This window comes from Symphalangus syndactylus, chromosome 21 (genome assembly GCF_028878055.3).
Source record: "Symphalangus syndactylus isolate Jambi chromosome 21, NHGRI_mSymSyn1-v2.1_pri, whole genome shotgun sequence".
NCBI lineage: Eukaryota > Metazoa > Chordata > Mammalia > Primates > Hylobatidae > Symphalangus > Symphalangus syndactylus.
In genome coordinates, this window is record NC_072443.2 from 18,687,759 (window position 1) to 18,711,333 (window position 23,575).

A 23,575-nucleotide genomic window follows, 5' to 3' on the forward strand; every position below is an offset into this window, starting at 1 on the left:
TATATACTAAGCCGCCTTGCTTTGAAAGCTGGATCTATCTCTTTTTTTTTCTCTCTCTCTCTCTTTCACACACACACAAGTTACATTCTCTTTTACTTTTTTCATAGAAATTTGAGTAATCCTATTGAGGAAACTTAATTATCACAATGGTTAAAGTGTCTCAACCCCAGCTCATTGGTTAGGATACCCTTTAAGTAATTTGTTAATTCTGTTATGGCACCTGGTGATATTTTTGCAGTGAATGAGATATTTGAAAATACAGTCTTTTTGTTCTCATACTTCTATCTGGTAACAATATATCTGTATTTTAGGCTGCAATACTTAGTTTTTCCACAGTGAATTGAAGAAATAGTCAAGCCACTTTCAAAACCTTGTGCATTGAACTGAGAGATGTAAATTAAATAGAGAATCCACTACATTATGGGCATGCTGAAGCATGCATACAGTGTAGGAAAATTTCAAAATGAAATAGGCTCAGTAATAAGGTTGGAATGTCAATGGATAAATCCATAATTGTCTTCTGGAAGAAGCTTCAAACCTACAAGGAATATCCAAGGGCAGAATAGCAAATGAGAATATCTTAAAATAGAAAAAGAAGTTGTTCTTCACATCAAGGACAGTCAAAAAATAGCTTATTGAGGTAGCACAAAAACTATAGAAAAATCCTAATCTTCATAATCTTATCAGTTACCCCAGAGTGTTTTTTTAAATGTGAAAAATTAGTGTGATCTGGAACTACTTCTGCCTTTAACTGAATTTGTGACATTAAATAGGCCTAAAACTTTCTAAACTTTGGTTGCCTAATTTTTTAAGTAAAAATAGGTTATCTCTAAGAAAAGTGAATATACTTTGAGCCACTACTATATTCCAGGCACATACATGACTGGTGTTTTATTTGATCGTGTCTCTTCTCTTTGTAAAAGTCTTCTGACCTATAACTGCAGCCGAGGCAAAGGATTAATACTGTACACAAAAGTCAAGGGAGAAAGAAAAAAAATAGTGGAGAACCAAAATAGGTCTAAGAGGAGTGATAAATACGGGAGTAAATAAAGCATGAGGAGGAGATGGGAATTACAAAGGAGAAAGAGGTGAAAGAGCCTCGTTGAAGAGTACAACCAGCTATGTTCACATTCTTGGCAATATGTTCATTTTGCTAAACTGCCATTTCTATTAAGCCAACATGCCAGAAATCACGGTTGTTTCTGTTTCTCTTTCACAGCAGACCAGTCTGTTTCCAAGCTTGATGTTTTTCACTCTTACGCATCTCAAACTTTGGTAATGTAAGTACCATGTATAATAAAAGAGCAAAAACATTCTCTGGGGCCCCAGTGTTTTATTAAAATACTTATTTTAAAATGAACAAACCTAACAGTGTAAAAAATTCTGTATACATATAGTTTTATACAACTTTAAAATCCACAAAGCTCTAAAACATTGTTAACAATTAGAAAATAAAATAAATAGCATTAATTTAAGACCTCAGATGATGCTGTTCTGTTAAAACTATATTGCCTCATGAAATCAAAGCATGATACATACCATTAAGGTGTAGGATTTTAGTGTTCAGTATGTCTTAGCTATTGTACATCACATGATTTTTCGATTCTTCCACCGATTTTCTGTTTGAATTACCAAAAATCTTTGATTTTTTGTAGCATCTTATGATGCTGTTTTCTCTCCAACTTTCCATAAATACAGAATTTATATATTAAAAACAGCTTTGGTGTTTTCAAGTTATTTCACAAATATTAAAATAGTACTGCTTGGGGTTAGCTTGATAATAACATAAATACCTCCTGTTTTTTTTTTTTTTTTTTTTTTTTTTTGAGACAGAGTCTTGCTCTGTCCCCCAAGCTGGAGCACAGTGGTGAGATCTCAGCTCACCACAAGCTCCACCTCCCGGGTTCATGCCATTCTATTGCCTCAGCCTCCCGAGTAGCTAGGACTACAAGTGCCCACCACCAAGCCTGGCTAATTTTTTTGTATTTTTAGTAGAGACGGGGTTTCACCATGTTAACCAGGATGGTCTCGATCTCCTGACCTTGTGATCCTCCCGTCTCGGCCTCCCAAAGTGCTGGGATTACAGGCATGAGCCACCGTGCCTGGCCCATAAACAACTTCTTAAGCACTAGAATCTCATAGTGCCCATCCAGATGATACAGAATATACCTACATTATATCTTTAAAAATTCAGAATAGCTTCAATATGAAACATAAAATTACCCACGTTCTCACTGGGAGCTCAGTTAGCAGAGAGTCATCTGAGAATCCCCAAGTCCTTGGGCTTCAGTTTGAGAAACGGTGCTACGGTCTTTATTGATACTGCTAAGCTGGAAAACATGGAATCTCCTCTGACAAGTATATCTTAGAAGATTTGCCAGGAGAAAGAGAAGCAAAGGGAAGTCATAATTTAAATAAAAGGACAGAATATTTTTGGTACAGCCCTTCCCTACCAATATCTCTTTCCAGGGCAGGGACATTTGTTCCTTGCTATGAAAAGGGGACCATGTAATTTATCATCCAACTAAGACATTTTTGAGAGTAGAAAAGCAAGCTATTAATAATTACACGAGGACAACTATGTGACCAGGACAGTCCAGCCCACATGGTCACCCTAAGAGAAGAGTGAGGGAGGCACTCATGCATTTGAAGAGATCAAATAGATCTCATGCTTCGTGATAAATGCTTTTGAAGCCAGGCATGAGGCTCACACCTTTAATCCCAGCTACTTGGATTGAGACAGGTTGCTTGAGCTCAGCAGTTTTGAGACTAGCCTGGTAGGCAACATAGCATGAGACCCAGTCTCAAGGAAGACAAAAAAAGAGACAGAGAGAGATGAAATGCTTTTTTTTTCTTTTTTTTCATCCTGCACACTTTCTTGCAGTTCCCTTCTGCAAAAAGGAGATACTCCCCCTTTCAGTGCAAATAAAAACCTTCTTAATTACAAAACAACTTCCTTTCTACTCTGCCTGAAATCTAAAGCATGAAGGTCTCCTTTTAATCAACAAATCAAAATACATTACAAGCACTGTCTAATGACTTCAATCTGATATTATTCTTAATGGAGCTTTTGACAAGAGCCCAGCTGAGATAACTGATAGGCAAGATGAACAGTCAAAGCTAAGGCAGTGGCTTTCAGACTTTTTAGGGAATTTGAATAATGTTTATAAGATGACATACAAAGGTAAGCCCATAGACATACAGAAAGTTTTATTACACAGTATTTATCCTTAAACTTGTTATGTATTACACACACACATATATACATGGACATATATATGTATAATTTTTTAAAAGACTATCCCACTTAACTGACCTTGACCCCCACGTAATTGATTTCATGACCCATTAATGATTTGGAATCTGCAATTTGAAAACCACTTCTAACTAGCCATTCCCTTTTGCATCCAGTTAAGTAAAAAGGTACATAAATAGACAAGGTCAATTCATTTCCATGTGTCTTTACAAAAATTCATTTTACTAATTTATTCTTGGTTTAAGTAAGAGTTGACTTTAGCACATTAAAAAAATCCTATATAAGGTGTTATATGCCATGTCATTCAAAGCCCCCGTGCTGCCTTCCCCTCCAACCCTCCCCGTGTAGGCCTGTAATTATTAATTTCTCTTAGATTTCAGTGAATGTTTTCAGATTACTTGGCCTATATTAACTATATTATTTTCCATTTTGCTTTGTGTGCTGAGAAACACAGCTAAATTCTATGATCACATACAGCAGTTATCTCTGTTTATCTCCCTTCACCTACCCCATTCTCCACATGGCTTTTATTCTCTCATTATCCTCCCTCTTTAATAAAATGATCATGTTGTAGAAGATATACTGGCTAAGAGTGTATGTACCAGAGTCAGTCTGCCTGAGTTTGAGTTCTATGCCACTTTCTAGCTGTGTGATGTTAGGCAAGTTACTTAACCTCTTTATATCTTAGTTTCCCCATCAGTAAAATTCGAATAACAACAATGAAAAGAACAATCATAATACCTATATCACAGTCGTTTTGTGAGATCTAAATGAGGTAATACCTTTAGGTACTAACACATTGCTTAGCCCATAGTAAGCAGACAATAAATAAAGCTATTGCTATTCTCATAAATTTTAGAAGTAGACATTACAATTAGTTGAGGGTTTCTTTCTCTCCCTTTTTTTCTTTTTATTATTTTTTTACTGAGGGTTTTATTAGCTTTTAATCTTGTGGCACTCAGAAACTCCCATTAATATGGTTTTCATAGAAAATAGTCACATAAATTTGTCTTTGCGTCTTCTCTACAGAAGCCCCTTTGTCAGATGAATTCACAGAGTGTTTTTTTTTTTAATCTTCAGGCTAGGCTTACTTATTTGTGATATTTGTGTATGAGTTTGTCTTCCCACTAGTATGTAAGAACTTTGAGGGTCAGGAGATGTTTTATGAATCTTTGAGTTCCCCTAGCTCTTCATTCCCTGCTTTCCTGTAGTGCGTGTTTCATAAATGTTTAATGAAATACATTAATTTAACAGGTTCTTTTGAATATCAACAAAGCAAGAAAGTTCTCAGTAGAAAGCAGTAAAAATTCAAACAGAGGTTGATGAAAGCACAGAGAGAGTTTGATATTCAGAACATTAACTGAGGCAGTAAGGCTAGAGTAGAATGGTCAGCTGCCCCATCAGAGGTGGTTAAGAAAATGCACTTTGTTAGTAAGTCTGGGTATACACTTTTGTCTCTGTTACTTCCTAGTTATGCAAACGTGGGCAAATCATGTAACCTCTTTAAAGCTCATGTCCCTCGGCTCTACAATAAAGAAAATTAAAAGATCCTGAAGGCCCAAGTTCTAGTGTTTTATAGCACCATACCAATAATATATATTTTTAAATAGCTAGAAGACAGAATATTGAATGTTCCCAAAATGAAGAAATGATAAATGTTTGAGATGATGGCTATGCTAATCGCTCTGATCTGATCACTATACATTGTATGCTTTGAAACATTACTATGTACCCCATAATTACATATAATTATTATATGTCAATTTAAAAAATTTAAAAAAGATCATAGATGTGAAGTGTTTAGTATAGCACCTGATATACAGAAAGCGGATGATGTATTAGATTTTCTATTGCTGCATCACAAATTACAAAACTTACCAATTAAAAAGAATACAAATGTATTATCTTACAGTTCCCATGAGTCAACAGTTCAGAATATTTTAGTTGGGTTCTCTGTTCAGGATCCCAAAAGGCTAAAATTAAGATGTAAATTGGGTATGCCCCTATCTAGAAGCGGTCCTGGAAAAAGATCTCTTTCCAAGCTCTCTCAAATTTTTGGCAAAATTAATTTCTTTGCAGGTACATGACTGAGGTTCAGCGTTCATACTAGGAACCACTCTCGACAACTAGAGACCACTCACAAGTCCTTGTCACATGGCCTCATGCATAAGCCTCTCACTCTAGGAATCTCTTAATTTCTTTCTTCAGGAAAAACCCCCAGTCATTTTAAGTGCTCACTTGAATCAGGTATGCCAAGAACAATCTTTCTTTGAATAACAGATGAGAGAATTTTAGCTGATGTTCCCTCACTGTACGTCTTTGTTACTGTGAGCATCTTGCCACTCTATGATTCTATTATTTACATACACATATTATTTATATAGCATAGCTCTTAACTATATAATCAGGTGCTAAGTTGGAAAAACATTTTTTTTCTAAGATTAGAGGAGAAACTAGTTGTGTTGGACTTGTTGACAGCCAGTGGTCTCCACTATAGCACTTTCCTAAGAGGTTTTCAAAGGCAATTTTGATTATATGTGTGTTAGTCTATTTCATGTTGCTATAAATGAATACCTGAGGCTGGATAATTTACAAAGAAAAGAGGTTTATTTGGCTTATGGTTCTGCAGGCTGTACAACAAGTATGGCACCAGCTTCTGGTGAGGCCTCAGGAAGCTTTCAGTCATGAGGGAAGGCAAACAGGACCAGGCATCACATGGTGAGAGAGGAAGTAAGAGGGAGAGGAGGTGCTGGGCTCTTTTTAACCATTGGATTTGTAGCTATAGAGCAAGAATTTACCCATTACTGTGGGGAGGGCACCAAATTATTCATGAGGGATGTGTTCTCATGACCGAAATGCCACCGACTAGTCCCTCCTCCAACACTGACAATCACATTTCTACATGAGATTTGGAGGGGACAAACATCCAAACTATATCAATGCACTATTTGCCCTCTATATTGTTTCTAGAGATAACTCTACTGTATTGTTTTTCTTATTATTATCATGATCTAGGACACTTTGAGATAACTGATAAGGAGAGAAAAATGTTTGAATAGATATAGAGTTAGGAAGACATTGGTTCTTTCATTCGTCCTGTCACAAGTGGTTGAAACATAAAATATGTTACAACTTTCAGTTTTATGAGTTATATTCAACTATGAGAGGAGTACAGAGAAATACAAAATTATCTCTGTCTTCAATGAATCTTCAATTTGGTTGCAAACGTAAGACATATTTTCACATTTCACAAATGTGAAAAGTTAAATAGCACTAGAAGGCAGTATGTAATTATGAGACAAATGAATAGTGGGTGGAGTCATAATTATAAATCGGAGAGGAGAGATCAAGGATGGCTAAAGGAAGTAGGAGAGCACAGCTAAATCTACAGAAATGGGCAAGGTATCACCAGATAAAGAGAAAGGAAGAGGATATAATAGGAGGGTGGAGTGGCTTGAGTAGAAACATGGAAGCACATACAATGTAACATATTAATGGTGCAGTGGCTGGAGTCCAGAGTTCAACTAAGTGAATAGGAAGAGATAAAATTGAAAGTGTAGATATTATTTGGAGCCTCAAATATGAATCCAAGGAGTGTGGGCTTAATCCAAAAGGCAATAATAACCCATTGAAGCTTTTTCAAATGAGGAATGCCACATAGAGTAGATACTGAGTAAGTATTTGTGAAAAGTTGAATGAATACATAATGAATGTACTGTTTTAAGAAGATTAATAGTTTGGGAAAGTTTGAATAGGAGGAGGAAGGCTATTGGTTTTGGCTGTACAGTATTAAGAGTCTGAGAGAGGTTCACAGGATCCGAGTTAAGTCACATTACAGCAGTAGGACTCCAAAAGGAGAGACTGATAGAAAGGAAGAATTAACAGGATTTGAAGACTAATTAGATATGGAGGAAAGGAAGAGAGGGGAACCAAAAATGACTCTGCATTTCCAGCCTGGATAATTTATAAATGATGGTAGCAATTTACAGTTTTCCCATATGCAAAATGAGGAAAATAAGAGCATTTTATAGTAAGCATGTCTCTATTATTATTGTTATGTACATAAAATGTCTAACATGGTACTTGAATGATTAATTTCCAATAAATAATTATTTTAATATTGTTATTTTCATCATTAATATTAATTCACAATCCTTAGATCTAAACAATTCTGAAAGTCTTTGGTTGGGTTTTTTTGTTTTTTTGTTTTGTTTTGTTTTGTTTTTTGATAACACATGTAGTGATCTGACCTGAAGTCTTTTGGTAGCAAAATCTTACCCAAACTGACTGAGAATCATTATTTACTGTGTAAATAACCATATGTTTTGCTCTCCAAATATTAACATATTTATGAAAAGATATTTGGTTTAACCTCCTGACCTACATTTGCCTATTTATCTGTCTCAACTCCTTGGCATATTTGTCAGTATGACAGTAGCTCAATCAAAGGGACAAATTTGGATGCTGACTGAGATTCTCTTGGGAGTTTTAAAAACATATGGTATATGTAAGATGTTACTCTTCTGATATTTGAAAACATCTAATTTCAAATTACATCCAGCTTGAGAGTTTTGGATAAAAGGTGGTGGATCTTATTACTGTTGATTGAAAAAGCAAAATAGAACTACTTTGAGGAGACAAATAGTTGATGAGAGATACGTTGAGTTTGAGGTAACGAGAGCACAGAAGTGAAACTATTTTCTAGGCGATTGGCGATACCTGATTGGATTTTCAAGCAAATAAGCAGGATACACATAGAAGTAAAATTTCAAGTCCTGAGTAGGAATGAAATCTCCTAGAAAGGCAATGTGAAGGCAATGGGAAGAAAGCTGTAAGGGGATTATTGAAACAAGGTGTATGTATGCACCACATGTAACGAAAAGCTCTGGCTAAGCTATCAAAAAGCTGGTGTTTAGTAGGGTTGAAGCTGAGTCTGTAAGAATAGGTTGAGATGGAAAAGAAGCAGGAGAGTGCCATATTTGCCAGGGAAAGAACTAACTTTAAGAAGGAGCAGTCGATTACTAGAATGAAGTGCTACAGAGAGGTCAGAGAAAAGGAGAACAATCAGCAGCAAACAGATTGGATTTGTTAATTTTGGATGCTCAATGGTAATGAGATGGTATCAGAGAGGTAAGAACAGAGGACTTAAGCGGGGAACCATAGCAGCAGAACTGGATTTCATTACTTCTTGAGTATACTCATTCCTGGTTGATTCAAGAACACAAGAGTCAAAGAATCACAAAACTTATAGCTAAATCTAATCATATATTCTATCTCTCTTGTTTGTAGTTAAGAAGGCTGATGCCTCCAAAGTGGTTAAGATTCTGGTAACAGTCACATAATGAGTTCATGGCAGAATTAAGACTAGAACATGAATACTGACATTCCCAATTACGTGCTGTTTCTTCTCTGTACCAGGCATCAAAGCAGTACACTCATCTAAGGGTTCCATTTGAATGACACCTTTAGATATTACTGCAGCCCCCACTTAGTACAGAAACAAAATACTCCTCCACCAGTTCAAGAATAAAAAGGCTTATTAAAAAGCCGTTTCTTTATACTAGTATGCCTCTCACACCATTGGGATTTTATGAGGAATTGAAAACTTCACACATCCATATAAATTTCAGTGAACCCAATAAAATATTCCTTTGTATCAGTGTCCATGATTCTGTCCAGAAACTTTCAGTAGTTTAATTTCTCTTAGTCTTTTTTTTTTTTTTTTTTTTTAGATGGAGTTTTGCTCTTGTTGCCCAGGCTGGAGTGCAATGGCACAATCTCGGCTCACCACAACCTCTGCCTCCCGGGTTCAAGCAATTCTCCTGCCTCAGCCTCCTGAGTAGCTGGGATTACAGGCATGTGCCTCTACACCCGGCTAATTTTGTATTTTTAGTATAGACGGGGTTTCTCCATGTTGGTCAGGGTGGTCTTGAACTCCAGACCTCAGGTGATCCACCTGCCTCAGCCTCCCAAAGTGCTGGGATTACAGGCGTGAACCACCGTGTTCCGCCTCTCTTAGTCTTAATCTTTATAACTTGCAGAATCTTAACAGCTCAAGCAGATCTCTACAGGATAGTAAACTCCTTAGAGGCAGGGATTTTATCTTATCTTTGTATGTCTGGCACCCTAAAATGATGTCAACAACATAGTATAAGTTCAATAAATGCTTGTTGAATGAACAAATAGGTGAATGAATGAATGAATTAGTGGAACGTTCAGTAAGCCTCCTTGAGAAACAGAGGGAAGATAAGGTATTTGGCTCAATCTGCTGACCTAGTTAGCTTGTGCTTGCTTTTCCAACTCATCTCTAACAGAAATAGCCCTCAGCATATTTGCAAACACAATAGTCACAATAGTATCCCTCGATCAAAGGGAAAGCACTTGGATTATCTCTCAGAATTATTGCTAACAGGTTCTAATTACATCGGTGCCAGTGACCCTTACTAAAGACTTGGGACTTGGAAACGAGGTCACGGAGGTGGTAGGGGAATGTGTTGACCCTGGCCCTCTAATATTCTGATTATGTGTTTCTTTGCTGCTCAGTCAGTTTCTTTTGGGGCTTTTTATTTTGTTTGAAATGCAGCCTAGAGGGCAAAAAGATGTACCAGAAATTCCAGCCTTATTTGGAAGGGCTCTGTAGAAAGCAGCTTATCAATACTTGGCACTTTTCCACATGTACTACACAAGTATGCCTTATTTCAGGAAATTTGCAAAGCAGTAATCATATATTTCACCCTGTATTATAATAATATATTTTTCTCTTTCCCGAGTGTGATGTGCTCTCAACTATTTAGCATCTAATGTCACAAATTTCCAGCACTGCCAGATTAGAATGCCTCCAAGGCCTAATGACTCCTAAGTGTCTCGCGGTCAGCTCGGTGCAGCTAAGCAGTTCCCATGCTGCTCAGGAGTCATGTATTGCGCTGGCAGGCTGCCTCACTGGTGAGTTACCTTGACACAAAAGTGTTGTCGCCGGGCGCGGTGGCTCACGCTTGTAATCCCAGCACTTTGGGAGGCCGAGGCGGGCGGATCACGAGGTCAGGAGATCGAGACCGCGGTGAAACCCCGTCTCTACTAAAAATACAAAAAATTAGCCGGGCGTGGTGGCGGGCGCCTGTAGTCCCAGCTACTCGGAGAGGCTGAGGCAGGAGAATGGCGTGAACCCGGGAGGCGGAGCTTGCAGTGAGCCGAGACTGCGCCACTGCACTCCAGCCTGGGCGACAGAGCGAGACTCCGTCTCAAAAAAAAAAAAAAAAAAAAAAAGTGTTGTCAACAGTGGAACAGTCAGTTTTTCCTTAAAGCCCTTTATTCACTCCTCTCCGCCAACTAGGTATAGCCGTATTTCTGGATTTCTGGCTAAATTAACTTAAACAGCAACATGAGTGGAAATATACCTCCCTGGCTTCCCTGCCAGCCTACCCTGAGAACATTCTGGCTTAATTTCTCTCTTTAACAAGACCAAGAAGACGGTCTCTTGCGTCTCCATGAGAAAAGTATTTACATATTCAGAAATCAGCTTGGCAAACCAGAGCTAAGAGTACGGGGAATAAACATTGTCTCTGTTCTTTTTTTCCTCTCAAAGTTGAGAATTAAATTCTTGAATATGATAAGAGCTACAAATTGGCAAAAGAGAGATGGCAACAGTGATGCGACATCTGTCAAAAAGTGTTGATCAGCGGAGGCCTCTCTGCCTACCTTGTGCACCCTTGGGCTCTCAGGGCCTGACAGGTGTTTCCCTTTTTCCCCCTTCCTTTCCCTGGACTGGCTTCCTGGCCTTGATAGGGGCAGATGCAAGCATTCCACAGCTTGCATTGCCTCATTTAAAATGCACGGTGGGTAGAAATTAAAATTAAAATGAGTTCTTTTTTAAGCAAAAATGTCACCATTCTCTTTCAAAGATGATAACCTGAGTAATGACTCTCAAGAGAAAAGATTGGTGTCAAATTATGAGGCTGTGCTTAGTGGGCTTATGATTTATGTATAGGAATACATCATTTTTTGACAAAAAGCAAGATGAGGTTGAAATTGTATTTATTTGGCAAGCCAAACTGGCTTCTTTGACTTTTTTTTTTTTTTTTTGAGATGGAGTTTTGCTCTGTCACCCAGGCTGGAGTGCAGTGGCGCCACCTCGGCTCACTGCAAGCTCTGCTCTCCGAGTTCATGCCATTCTCCTGCCTCAGCCTCCCGAGTAGCTGGGACTACAGGCGCCCACCACCACCCCCAGCTAATTTTTTGTATTTTGTTTAGTAGAAATGGGGTTTCACCTTGTTAGCCAGGATGGTCTTGATCTCCTGATCTTGTGATCTGCCCACCTCGACCTCCCAAAGTGCTGGGATTATAGGCATGAGCCCCCGCGCGGCCTCTTTTACTTTTAAGCCATTGGCATACATTTAATATGTCATATGCACTTACTTAATATTGGGTAGCAAGGACTATACGTGTTCATGTTCAAAACTAGGCTAGGCACTCCTCTACTGGACCACACAGGAAGTCTCCAAACTATTCTAGGAGATGAGAGCTGTCTCTTTGTGTTGTGATAGATATTCTAAGCCATTCATTTTGAGCTGTTTTCTCTGTTTCTCTCTCTTTTCTATTGTTACAAAGAGAGGTCTATAACTTTTGCAAGTAGAAAAATTGATCTAACTACCACTAGCCTTCTTTGGAAATGTATATTTGGTTTCTCCCTGTCTCTTTCTCACTGGCATGTTATTTTAGCAGTCAAGCTATCTGTGTGTCAAAAATAATTATGGTACATTTTCTAGTCTACATTTACTAAATAATAGTTATGAGTATAATCTCACATACAATTTTGCAGTAAGGAATTCAGGATAGGTTTTATTCTGCTTACTTCTCAAGAGAGCTGATTAAGTGAGAATCATCTGATCCAAATTCGTAGCTACTGCTGCCATGTTGAGTGCGGGGTGTCTTGAAGAGTATAATTCCCACCTTCCCACCAATCCAGGAAGGAAAATATTGAAGTTCCATGTCTACAGCGTAATCTCTGTGTTCTGTTTCTTCTTGTCATTTTCATTATATATACAGACCCCTCAGGAGAGAACAACGGTTCTGAGTCATATTTCACATTGTAACTCGTGAAGCATAAGAAATATTGTTTCAAGTTGTGAAGAGATCTGCACAAACACTACATACCATACGATACTTACAAAATTTAAGTTTGTGGTCCCTTCTTGAGTCCCACATGTGAAAATCACAAATGATGCTTTTGTGCATTTAGATATTTTACCAATGCTATTTTTCTCCCATCACATGTTCAAGAAGATCTTGGAAGAAGAGATATGCCATACGGAAAGAACAATGTCTTTGAAACGAGTCAGATGCTTAGTAAATCATTTGGCTTCTGAATACTTGTTTACTCTTTTGTAGAGTGGAGATGGTGATACTGTCATGAAGGGTTACCGCATGGTCTAGAAATCACAGGCGTTCAGGTAGGTAGACTCTTCTGAATCTGAGTCTACCACACTTTCCCTTGGCTGAGCATTATTCACAGTAAACCTGTTGTCCTGGATAATCCTAGTCACTACTTACATGCAGTGTCCAGTACTGTGGATTTTGTGTGCGGTTCCTAATGTGTCTAGTCTAACAGCTACTCTCACTGGTGTTCTGAGTCCCAGAACCTCTTAGAGCCAATGTGTTCTAGGTTTTCTAAGCTACTGCTTTCAATTCATGTTTTAAGCTATTTTTTTTTTTTTGTTGGTGAACATATAACTTTTGAAGTTCTGTTTCCCAGAGACTCCAGAGGCAGGCCTATGTCTTGTTCATTCATCCATTCAACAAATATTTAGTCCTTTAACCAACCCCATATGCCACGCCAACATTTCTAAATCCCCTTTACACTGTGTATCTTCTATTTTTTTAATGTATCATTAGCATATCATGCAACTTATTCTTTTTTATTGCCTCTTGCTCTACTATAATGCAAGCTCCATTGGGACAGAGATCTTTGTTTTATTCACTGATGCATCCCGAGCAAATACAATAATTCACAGCACATATCAAATATTTGTTGAATGAGTTTAGAATATATTATCTTTTAGGAACATGGGAACTGGTAAGTTATATTGCTCTTCCAGAGAACAGTTCATTCAGAAACTTTCTTGGTGTTCTTTAGAATTATTAAAGTTTCACATTGAGTATCCAGCTTCTTTCTTCTGTACACTAAAGCAAAGGTAACATCACATATTTTCTCTGAACTCCAGGTAAGCTCTTGATCTCCTGTGGTCTGTGCCTTCATCCTCCTCCTCCTTATTATTATCATCACAGTTATCATCGTCATGTTAGCTAGTCTGCTAGATGGTTTCCAATGGTCTTTGCCAGTGGTCTTTACACAAGCGTGTAGTCCTCTCCTACATTGAATAGGGATGATGTGTGTAACCAATAAGAGATGATTATGTGTAATTTCTAAGGCTAGGTCATAAAAAGTATTACAGCTTCAGCCTTTCTCTCAGATTATTTCCTTTAGGGAAACCAGGTGTCAAGCCATGAGGACAATAAAACAGTCCTCTGTAGAGGTCCAAGGAGCAAGGAACTAAGGCCTTCTGCCAAAGGTCCTATGAATGAGCCATTTTGGAAGTGGATTTTCTAGCCCCAGTCAAGACTTAGATGACTGAAACCCTGGCCAACATTTTATCTATAGTCTTGTGAGAAACTGAGCCAGAACCATCCAGCTAAGCTTCTCCCAAACTCCTGACACAGGAATTGTGAGCTAATAAAAGATTATTGTTGTTTTAAGTTATTAAGTTTTGATGTAACTGTTACATAGCAGTAGATAACTAATGTAATCATCACTGCACTTCTTGAGTGCCTTCATGTACAAACAAGTGTATGATTTCATTCTTAAAGCAAACATCTGAATTGTCTTAGACCATTTTGTGCTGCCGTAATAGAATAACTGAAACTTCCTAATTTATAATGAACACAAATTCATTTGGCTCATGTTTCTGAAGACTGAGAAGTCCAAAAACATGGTGCTGGCATCTGGAAAATGTCTTTGTGCTGCATCATTCCATAGCAGAAGGTGAAAGAGCAAGTGAGCATGCAAGACAGAGAAGAAAGGGGCCAAACTTATCCTTTTATCATGAGCCCACTCCCAAGATAACTAACCCACTCCCATTATAATGGCATTAGCCCATTTATTATGGCAGAGCCCTTATGAACTAATCACCTCTTAAAAGTTCACTTCTCAATACTGTGGCATTGAGGATTAAGTTAGAACACATGGCTTTAGGGGGCACATTCAAACCACAGCAGTAGTTATATCCTCATTATACAGATGAGAAAGTGGAGGGTCAAAGGTGTTAGTTTACACTTCCAGGGAGTGGAAGAGAGAGAATTTGATCACAGAATTCATTTTTAATGACTATGCTATTTTGAGTAGAGTATAATCTTTGGAGTATAAGGCTACTTCTGGCAAAACCTTAGCATGGTACCTGAGAAACTTGGCAACCACAAATCACTTTCAATAATGTCCCTTTTCAGGTACGACATGTGAGCACATAGGTACTTTGAGTTTCAGGAATTATCAAAAGCTTCTCCAAGTCCCATAAGATAAATGCACAGGTTTTCTATAATAAAAATTCATGCCTCATGCTAAGTTTTTAATTAACTAGCTAGTAAGGTAGCTAGTTCCTGATGTGATGGCATTGCAAGAAAAGACAGAGACTGCTAGGCACAGTGGTTCACACCTGTAATCTCAGGGCTTTGGGAGGCTGAGATGGGAGGATCACTTGAGCCTAGAAGTTTGAGACCAGCCTAAGCAACATAGCAAAATCCCATCTCTAAAAAAAATAAAAAAAATTAGTTGGGTGTGTGGCATGCACTTGTAGTCCCAGCTGCTTGGGAGGCTGGTGTGCCTGGATCACTTGAACCCAAGAGGTTAAGACTGCAGTGAGCCATATTAGTGCCACTGTACTCCAGCCTGGGCAACAGAGAGAGAGAGAGAGAGAGAGAGAGAGAGAGATCCTTTCTCTCTAAAAAAAAAAAAAAAAAAAAAACAAAAACAAAAAAAGGTTAAAAAAAAATCTTTGTCATTTCACAAATTCTTCACCACGTCTAGCCTTCAAAGAGGGCATATTTCTTCAAAAGTAGGTGACCAATAGTGTCTTTCCCATATTTTCCTGGGTTTGCTACTTTAGTATTTTATCTACAAAATGGCTATATCCCATAAAGGAGGACAGAACATAAGAAATCCATAAAAACTTGGTAAATCCCTGACCTGAACTTTATCCACTTCCACTGTCCTATTGTGTTAGAATGCCTCTCAATCAGTCCTACATAGGATTAAATGTAATTAAAGTAATTCTCCCAGCAGTACCCCATGAAAGCAATGTAGCTATATATTCTGATTGCTTAAAATGTTTACAGGAGAATTAGACACAAAACTTCTGTCTGCAAAACAGGTGCAAAATTAAAATCTAACCAATGCGTGCTTAAAGATGACAGCTTAATTTCCTCAAATTTATAAGCCACCTTATTTGCCATTTTTGTGCTCAATACTCCCATTGTCCTTTGTGTTTTAAATTCTTTTGCTGACTTATTTCCTGTGTCAGTTTTCCACAGTCAGCATCCTTTAAAATTGGCTTAGAATTTTGCTACAGAAAATGCTGAAAAATCCCTTGCTGATTGTGTATGGCATGTACCTCACATAAAATATACCATATCTCATTTTCTTTCTGAATAATTCTTCTTATAAACATGAAATTACAATGGAGGTAGGAAAACTATCTAGAGATGAACAAATGGTTGTTATGGGGTATATAATAGACTCTTTTCCGTGGTCACTAGCACTATATAAGACCTTGAACCTAAATTCGAAAAAGAAGGACACAAGTATAGAGAACCGAAGATTAGGTGTCAGCGCAAATAGCCAAATGGGAGATGTATTCAGCGGGAAATTTAATACACCAACAGTGTGTTGTGGCAGCCAATAAAGCTAATGGGCATTAACACAAGAATGCTATCTAGAGGAGGGTGATAGCCATACTCTGCTCAGACATTTGCTAGAATATTGCATTATATTCTAAATAGCAAAATTTTAAAGGAATAGAAACAAATGAAGCTATGTTCAGATAACAGAATTTAAGATAGCAGAGTATTTGAAATCTATGTCACATGAGAAGCATATTCAAATATTTAATGAGCTCTGTGCATTCAGGTTCACATTTTTAATTACATTTTCAGAATATAGACCTAGAACCTATGCATAGGAAAAAAAATAGGCTGAATCAAAGGAAAAAATAAGGAGATAATTAGCTGCTTCAAGAGGTGTGCGTTTGCAGTTACGGGTGGTGTTCAAATACAGAAAACTACTTGAGAGGGAATGCACACGGATGCATTATCTTTTAATGCACATTCACCTCATTCACTAATACGTTTTGCCCTATCAATGTCCAGGACTTGGGTCAATCAAACTGGCAAGTTCTTATTCCTGGGGGAAGGGGTTGTCTTAATGACGGCCAGGGCAGCAGAAGCACAGAGAAGGCTGGTTGCTATATTGTCTCTCCTCCCCACAATTTGTGAATTGGATTGGATAGGGGAGAACTGGAAATCTATTTGGCAATAAATAGTAGGAAATTTAAAGATGTTCACATCATTTGACCCAATAACTTCATTTCAAGAGGTATAAAAGAAATAAATAGGTGTCGTAAGAGAAATTTACTTAAAGAAATAGTCATCACAAAATGATTTATAATAGTGAAAAATAAGAGGAGGAAACCTTTTCCCTTTAGCAAATATTTTCTGAGCATCTACTCTGTAACAGGTAATCTTCTAGGAGGTTGGGGTACATCAAAGAAAAAAATAATTTTCTTGCTGTTACAGAGATTACAGTCCAGCAGGAAGGATGAATGTAAATACAAATATCACAAATAATGATACAATGCAGTATGTTAGAAGGTGATAAGTCCTATGGAGGAAAATAAAAAAGCAGAGCAAAGTAATAAGGGTTGGGGTTGTCTGCTGCAGAGTGGCCAGGGTAGGGCTCTTTGAGGAGGTCACATGATCAAAGACTTGGTGAGGACATTAGCTATGTGGATATCTGGAAGGAAATAGCAGTATGGACATTGATAAGAATGATTCAGTAGAAAATGAACAATTGATGAAATAGGAGTTTTTCTTTTTCTTCTCCTTTTTTTTTTTTTTTTTTTTTGTTGAGACAAGATCTCATTCTGTCCCTGAGACTGGAGTACAGTAGCATGGTCATAGCTCACGATAGCCTCAAATTCCTGGGCTCAGGTGATTCTCCAACTTCAGCCTTCGGAGTAGCTAGGACTACAGGTATGCACCACCATATCCAGCTATTTTTTTAATTTTTTAGTAGAGACAGGGTTTTGCTATGTTGACCAGGCTGGTCTCAAACTCTAGGCCTCAAGCAATCCTCCCACCTCAGCCTCCCAAATTGCTGGGATTACAGGTGTGAGCTGCTGTGCCTGGCCTGATTTATTTGATTAACATAGGAAAATGCTAACAATGTAATACTCAATGAACCAAGAAGTGTATAAAGTCTATATTCACTATTATAGTTTATAATTATGTACATACATATATATTCATTTATTACATAAATATTTATTAAGCACCTATTTATTTTATAAACATTTATACAGCACTTATATTCCAGGTACTATTCTAAGCATTTCTAAATATTAATGTCATTAAATCCTCACTAACTTTGAGAAGAAGTAGGATCTATTTTGACCTCATGAGTGGAAGAGATGTTAATTCATTATCCAAGATCACATGATTAGTAAAAGCAGAGAATGGCTTTCTTCTGTGTTCTTCATCCCCCTGGATTCTGTCTTCTCTTTGAAGAATAATGTTAAGCTACTGGGGAGAGAATAAAACACAAATTTACGCCTAGAAACGGTGGCTTATGCTTGTAATCCCAGCATTTTGGGAGGCCGAGGTGGGCGGATCACAAGGTCAAGAGATGGAGACCATCCTGGCCACCGTGGTGAAACCCTGTCTCTACTAAAAATACAAAAATTAGCTGGGCATGGTGGTGCACTCCTGTAATCCCAGCTACTCAGGAGGCTGAGGCAGGAGAATGGCTTGGACCCGGGAGGCAGAGGTTGCAGTGAGCGAGATCGCCCTGCTGGACTCCAGCCTGGTGACAGAGCGAGACTCTGTCTCAAAAAAAAAAAAAAATTCTGAAAAGAGATTTGTCAAATATCGATATTGATTTTTTTGTATGAATTATAGGTAATATTCACTGTTTTGCATACATTTGTGCATTTTGCAATTTTTTTTTTTTTTTGAGACGGGGTCTCCTTCTGTCACCCAGGCTGGAGTGCAGTGGCCCGATCTCGGCTCACTGCAACCTCTGCCTCCTGGGTTCAAGTGAGTCTCCTGCCTCAGCCTCCCGAGTAGCTGGGATTACAGGCGCCCACCACCACGCCTGGCTGATTTTTGTATGTTTTTTAGTAGAGACGGGGTTTCACCATCTTGCCAGGCTGGTCTTGAACTCCTGACCTCAAGTGATCCACCCGCTTCAGCCTCCCAAAGTGCTGGGATTACAGGCGTGAGCCACCGTGCCCAGCCACATTTTGCAAATTTTTAACAATAAATATATTTAACGTTGTAACTACTATCACATATATTTTTAATAGTACAGGCCGGGCGCGGTGGCTCAAGCCTGTAATCCCAGCACTTTGGGAGGCCGAGGCAGGCGGATCATGAGGTCAGGAGATCGAGACCATCCTGGCTAACACGGTGAAACCCCGTCTCTACTGAAAATACAAAATTTAGCCGGGCGTGGTGCGCCGGCAAGCGCCTGTAGTCCCAGCTACTCCAGAGGCTGAGGCAGGAGAATGGCGTGAACCCAGGAGGTGGAGTTTGCAGTGAGCCGAGATCGCGCCACTGCACTCTCGCCTGGGCGACAGAGCAAGACTCCGTCTCAAAAAAAAAAAAAAAAAAATAGTATAGTGCCTTGTCTAGTGCTTATAATAACAAAAGTATAAACTGTTGAAACTTGAAGGGAGAGCTGGAACAGGACTTAGTTTCCCTTACAGTCTTTTTTTTGTTCCCCACCTCCCACCCCTCCTCTTAGCCATTTCTGGATACATAGTGTATTCGATCAATATAGTGGCAAGACCACTCTTCCGAAAGCAAAGTTCCCCAGTCCTCCTTCTGAGTCCAACAAACTCTGCATCTTTCAATGAGCTGCTTAACTGGCCTAGCCTTCAGTTTACTCTTTTGTAAAATTAGAGAATTGGACTATTTGTTATCTGGCTTCTTCTATCTCTGACTTTCCTTGATTCTGTGGAAGTTTTATTGTATTACTCTAACTAAAAGGCAAGTGATTCTGAGGTAGACATTGGAATACCAGTTTATTAGCATGCAACAGAAACTAAGTGACATATGGACAAAAATCCTTGAAGCCTGTGTTATTTATTTATTTTCTTAAGGCAGCCAAGCAATGAATGTGCTGTTTTGTAGATCAAAAAATCATCAAATATTATCAATTCATAAGGTTTAACTTAATACATGAAAAGACAGTAATAATCCATGTACACCTTATTGGTTAATTTTGAAATTACTATCATGTGTGTAAAAATACATGACATTCAAATAATTAGAAAATTCTACAGTATGGATTGACCAGGTTTGGAGTCAAAAGCATGCTTGTTGAGTGTGGAATCAGAATAAGAGGCACAATCAAGCTACCTAAAGGTGTCAGAATAAGGTAGCCTGAAACATCTACATACCTACCTGGATATTCAAAATCTGTTGCCTAGAACTTCCATATGCCATTTCCACCTTAGGCATAACCTTACCGGTGGAACTAAGAATGCTTGAAACCTGTTAAATGTGGAAGGCTCCCTCTTTTTTGCACATTGCCAAAGTTGGGCTCTGCCAAACCTGAGAGCCCTGTGCCTCTCCTTTCTCTTTGCTTTCTGGATGGACCCAAACTTCTTTTTTCTCTAGAAGATTGGCCCCTTTGGGTGACTCTGCATATCAATCGCCTTGTCCAGGTTGCAGTTTAATGCTCTAAAGTCCTTCTTATTTTATGATTTTTCTGGTTTTTGAAAGAGGAGAGCAATTCTCTGTAACGCCCAAGAATTGACGTCACATTTTGCTCCTTTAGTGCAGTACAAGATCTTTTTGGGCCAGAAGTAACTTTTCTCCAAAATCTCAGGCTGGGAAGAAATTAAAGTTACCTATGAAGTCACTAGCATACCCAGGCACCTCTACAAAGATGTTACCAGCTACTTTGCTGTCTAAGAAAAGAAGCACCAAATGCACCCGCAAATCAGCTTCGTAATTCACAGATGGGCGTTATTGACAATGTACACCATCTGGCAGCTTCCTTTTTTTGACTAATTTGTCTTGCTAACTAGGTTCAGTTATGGTCTATGCTGCTGAGGAAGTGCCTGTGCTGTCAGCGTGTATATATACACCAAGTTTTAAGATTGAACAACAACCTTAAAATCATTATTTAGAAAGTTTTCTTTCTCTGAATTTTAGTTACCCAGCCCTAGATACTGCTCTGCTTTTACGTATGTATCCTCGGTTTTTATATATATGATGTTGACTGGAAAATGTTAAAGGATTTTAAAAAATCAATGAGAAGAAATATCTGTGGGGTGATGAAATACTAAATATTGGGAAATTACTAAAGCCCTAAATTCCAAAAACCCAACTAAATATGCTAGCTATTGTCTGGCTTATAGTTCTAAACTCCTCATTTTATATGAATTCTGTAGACTCTCTGGGGTGGTCTGTACACCTAACATTATTCTATGGTATTTCTATTCTGAAGATAGATATCATTAATCTCATACCTTTCTTCCTGCTCAGTATCCTCTTTATTTTAACTAGGAAAAAGAAAATTATATTATCCCTTGGTATACAATTGCTATAGAATTGATTAAATACAGTTTCAATAACTTTCTCATTATAGTTATACCTTGCACTTTTTATGAGAAACTGTCTTGCCTATTGACAGGCTGTCAGATCTTTTTAAGTTATATGAGACAGAAACTTGACTCGAACTAGCCTGAGAAAAACACTAGCCTCTATTGATCCACCACCTTGTAGAGAAGAAGAGTAAATTGTACCAGGTATGACCAGATCCAGGACACAGATGTTATCTTCAGATTGCTTTCTCTCCACTGCCTATCAGCTCTTCCTCTCATTTTGTGTTAGCCTCAATCCCCCCTATTGCTTTCCAGCTTTCTTCTACCAGCAGGCAAGATAGCTGGTGACCACCCCATCCTGTAGGATACCAGCTTAGCATTTCCAAAGAAAAGGGAGCCAGCCCTTTCCTTTCAGTATTCATATTGCAATCCAAGGAAAGTGCTCTGTTGGGCCCTGGTTGATCACTTAACTACCAGTGAACCAAGCATAGAAGCCAAAATGGGATGGTCTGTTCCCATGATCAAACCTTGGTCATTCTTTTGGCAGAGGATGGGGGATTAGGCAGTATTTGTCAGCAGAAAAGGAGAAAAGGATGCTTGCATATTAGGCATACAAACAGTAGCTACCATGGTTTACTATACTATCTGAGAATAAAGGCATTTACAATATTATATCTAACTTTTCATTATGGTAGCCAACCACCCTAGATTTTCTGGAGTAATCCTGATTTACAATATGCTATCCCACTGAGTGACCAGTGATCAAAATTTTGTATTGGAAACGAAACCACTCCATCCTAAGGCTTGCAGTGATTGGCTTTCACAAAAGCATATTTTGATAGTCTTTACATGACTTAATCTACATATTTCTTAAAGTTTTAATTAAAATGTACTAGTGCATAAATTCAAGAGGAATGTGATCAACAATAGGTGATAAAGAAAGTAGGAAAACACAATTATAAAGAAAAAATAGTTTGAAGTTTTTGGTGAACCTTCAAACCTTGCCAGCAAATATTCCTAGCCATATATAAACTTGTATAACTCCCAAAACTGACATTTAGGCTACCATTTTCCTGGCACTTTTCACAAGGTCCTTAATTATGCTTTGAAATTTTACTTTACAAACTATTTTTAATGAGAGAGCTCATTATTTTCCATTGGCAGTACTTCATTGCCAAGAGCTACCATTTCATAGGAGGTGGACAGACTTTAATTTCAGCAGCAGCACAGGGCTCCATTATGTTTTTCTGTTCATACTGGCCCAAATTCTCTGTCCTTTCCCCCTGCTGCCAAAATAAACATTTCTCTCCAATAGGCATACACTTTCAGCCCTTGGAACTCAAAGCAGCTATCGGAAGGCTACAAATTAATCTGTTCTGCCTCCACTAACAGATGCCACGCTGGCGCTGGGCACTTCAGCCAAACTCATGGGATTTATAACATTAAGAGTAAGTGCAAAAACTACAAGCATTCAAAAGACACTCATTTTATTTAACTGACAGATCTTGGCATTTTATGAAAAACATGGAAGCACAAAACCCCTTCTCATTACCCTTCTCAAGTGATTTTTCCTTTTTCCAAGTACAATGCTCTTTTCAATAAGTCCCAAATGAGCACAACAATCAGATGTGACCAGAAAAACTGCAAGAGGCACCATAAAAATGCATTATGATAAATGCTACCCAAAGCTTCAGGACCCAGGGGACTTTTCTTAAAGTCACTGCCCACCGCATGCTTACAACACATGCATTGTGAGAATGGAGGGAGACCCATAGGCAGATAAGACTTGTGGACATCGTGTGCCTCGCAACATGAGTCATTCAAGGGGTGCGGCTGGTGCAAAAGCAACAGCATGTTTTGGAAAGTGGATTCAAAGCAGGAGAATATGTTTGCTATCTTAATGCCATAAAAAGAAAAAAAGTACAACACCCCAGGCTTTTAGGAGCCAGGAGAGGGTTGGAGTGTGCAGTGTCTGATGCAAAATCCTTTTAAAGATTGCCCATTTTTCCTTATTCTTTTATTTCCTGGTGATAGAATAGAAAGCACTCTGTGGCATGCAACTGACACATCATTTTATGCATCCAAGTGCTTTATTCGCTTAACTGTTTTTTTCCAGCAATTTAAATAAATCACAGAGATGGAATTAGATTTTCCTGAAGAGCTAGAGAAAGGCAATGAGAGGCTGAGTCACAGTTAATTTCTACTGAGTTGATAGAAATTTCACTCCCTCCATTTAGGTGAGACTTATGCAGTTTGGAAAGTAACGTCTGGCATCTTATCAGCCTACTATAAAGGCTGCTTAAGCTCCTGACTAATGAGGCTCTGAAACGTTTCTAATGAATGATGGGGGGAGGAGTATGAAATGCCCTCATGTTTATTCATTTCTTCCTTGTAATGCTGGCTGATAGACCAACTAAAAGATTGAACACTTAAATAATTAACTCAT

General features: G+C 38.3%; 1 protein-coding gene and 1 long non-coding RNA gene across 6 annotated transcripts in view; one reads left to right on the forward strand and one right to left on the reverse strand.

Moving 5' to 3' along the window:
* NSUN3 (NOP2/Sun RNA methyltransferase 3) overlaps positions 1 to 23,575 on the forward strand; it is a 126,872-nt gene that overhangs the window by 80,293 nt on the left and 23,004 nt on the right. The window lies entirely within an intron of this gene.
* Positions 1 to 23,575, reverse strand: part of LOC129471704 (uncharacterized) — a 39,538-nt gene that overhangs the window by 6,194 nt on the left and 9,769 nt on the right. The window contains exons 1-2 of one of the 4 annotated variants that reach the window (XR_010118611.1): positions 17,942 to 18,057; positions 880 to 963 (exon numbers count right to left, since the gene is read on the reverse strand). This is a non-coding gene — a long non-coding RNA (uncharacterized lncRNA). Of the gene's footprint in view, positions 1 to 879; positions 964 to 2,227; positions 2,448 to 17,941; positions 18,058 to 23,575 lie in introns of those variants that run through there. The other 3 variants (XR_008653688.2, XR_010118612.1, XR_008653689.2) reach the window with 3 other exon arrangements.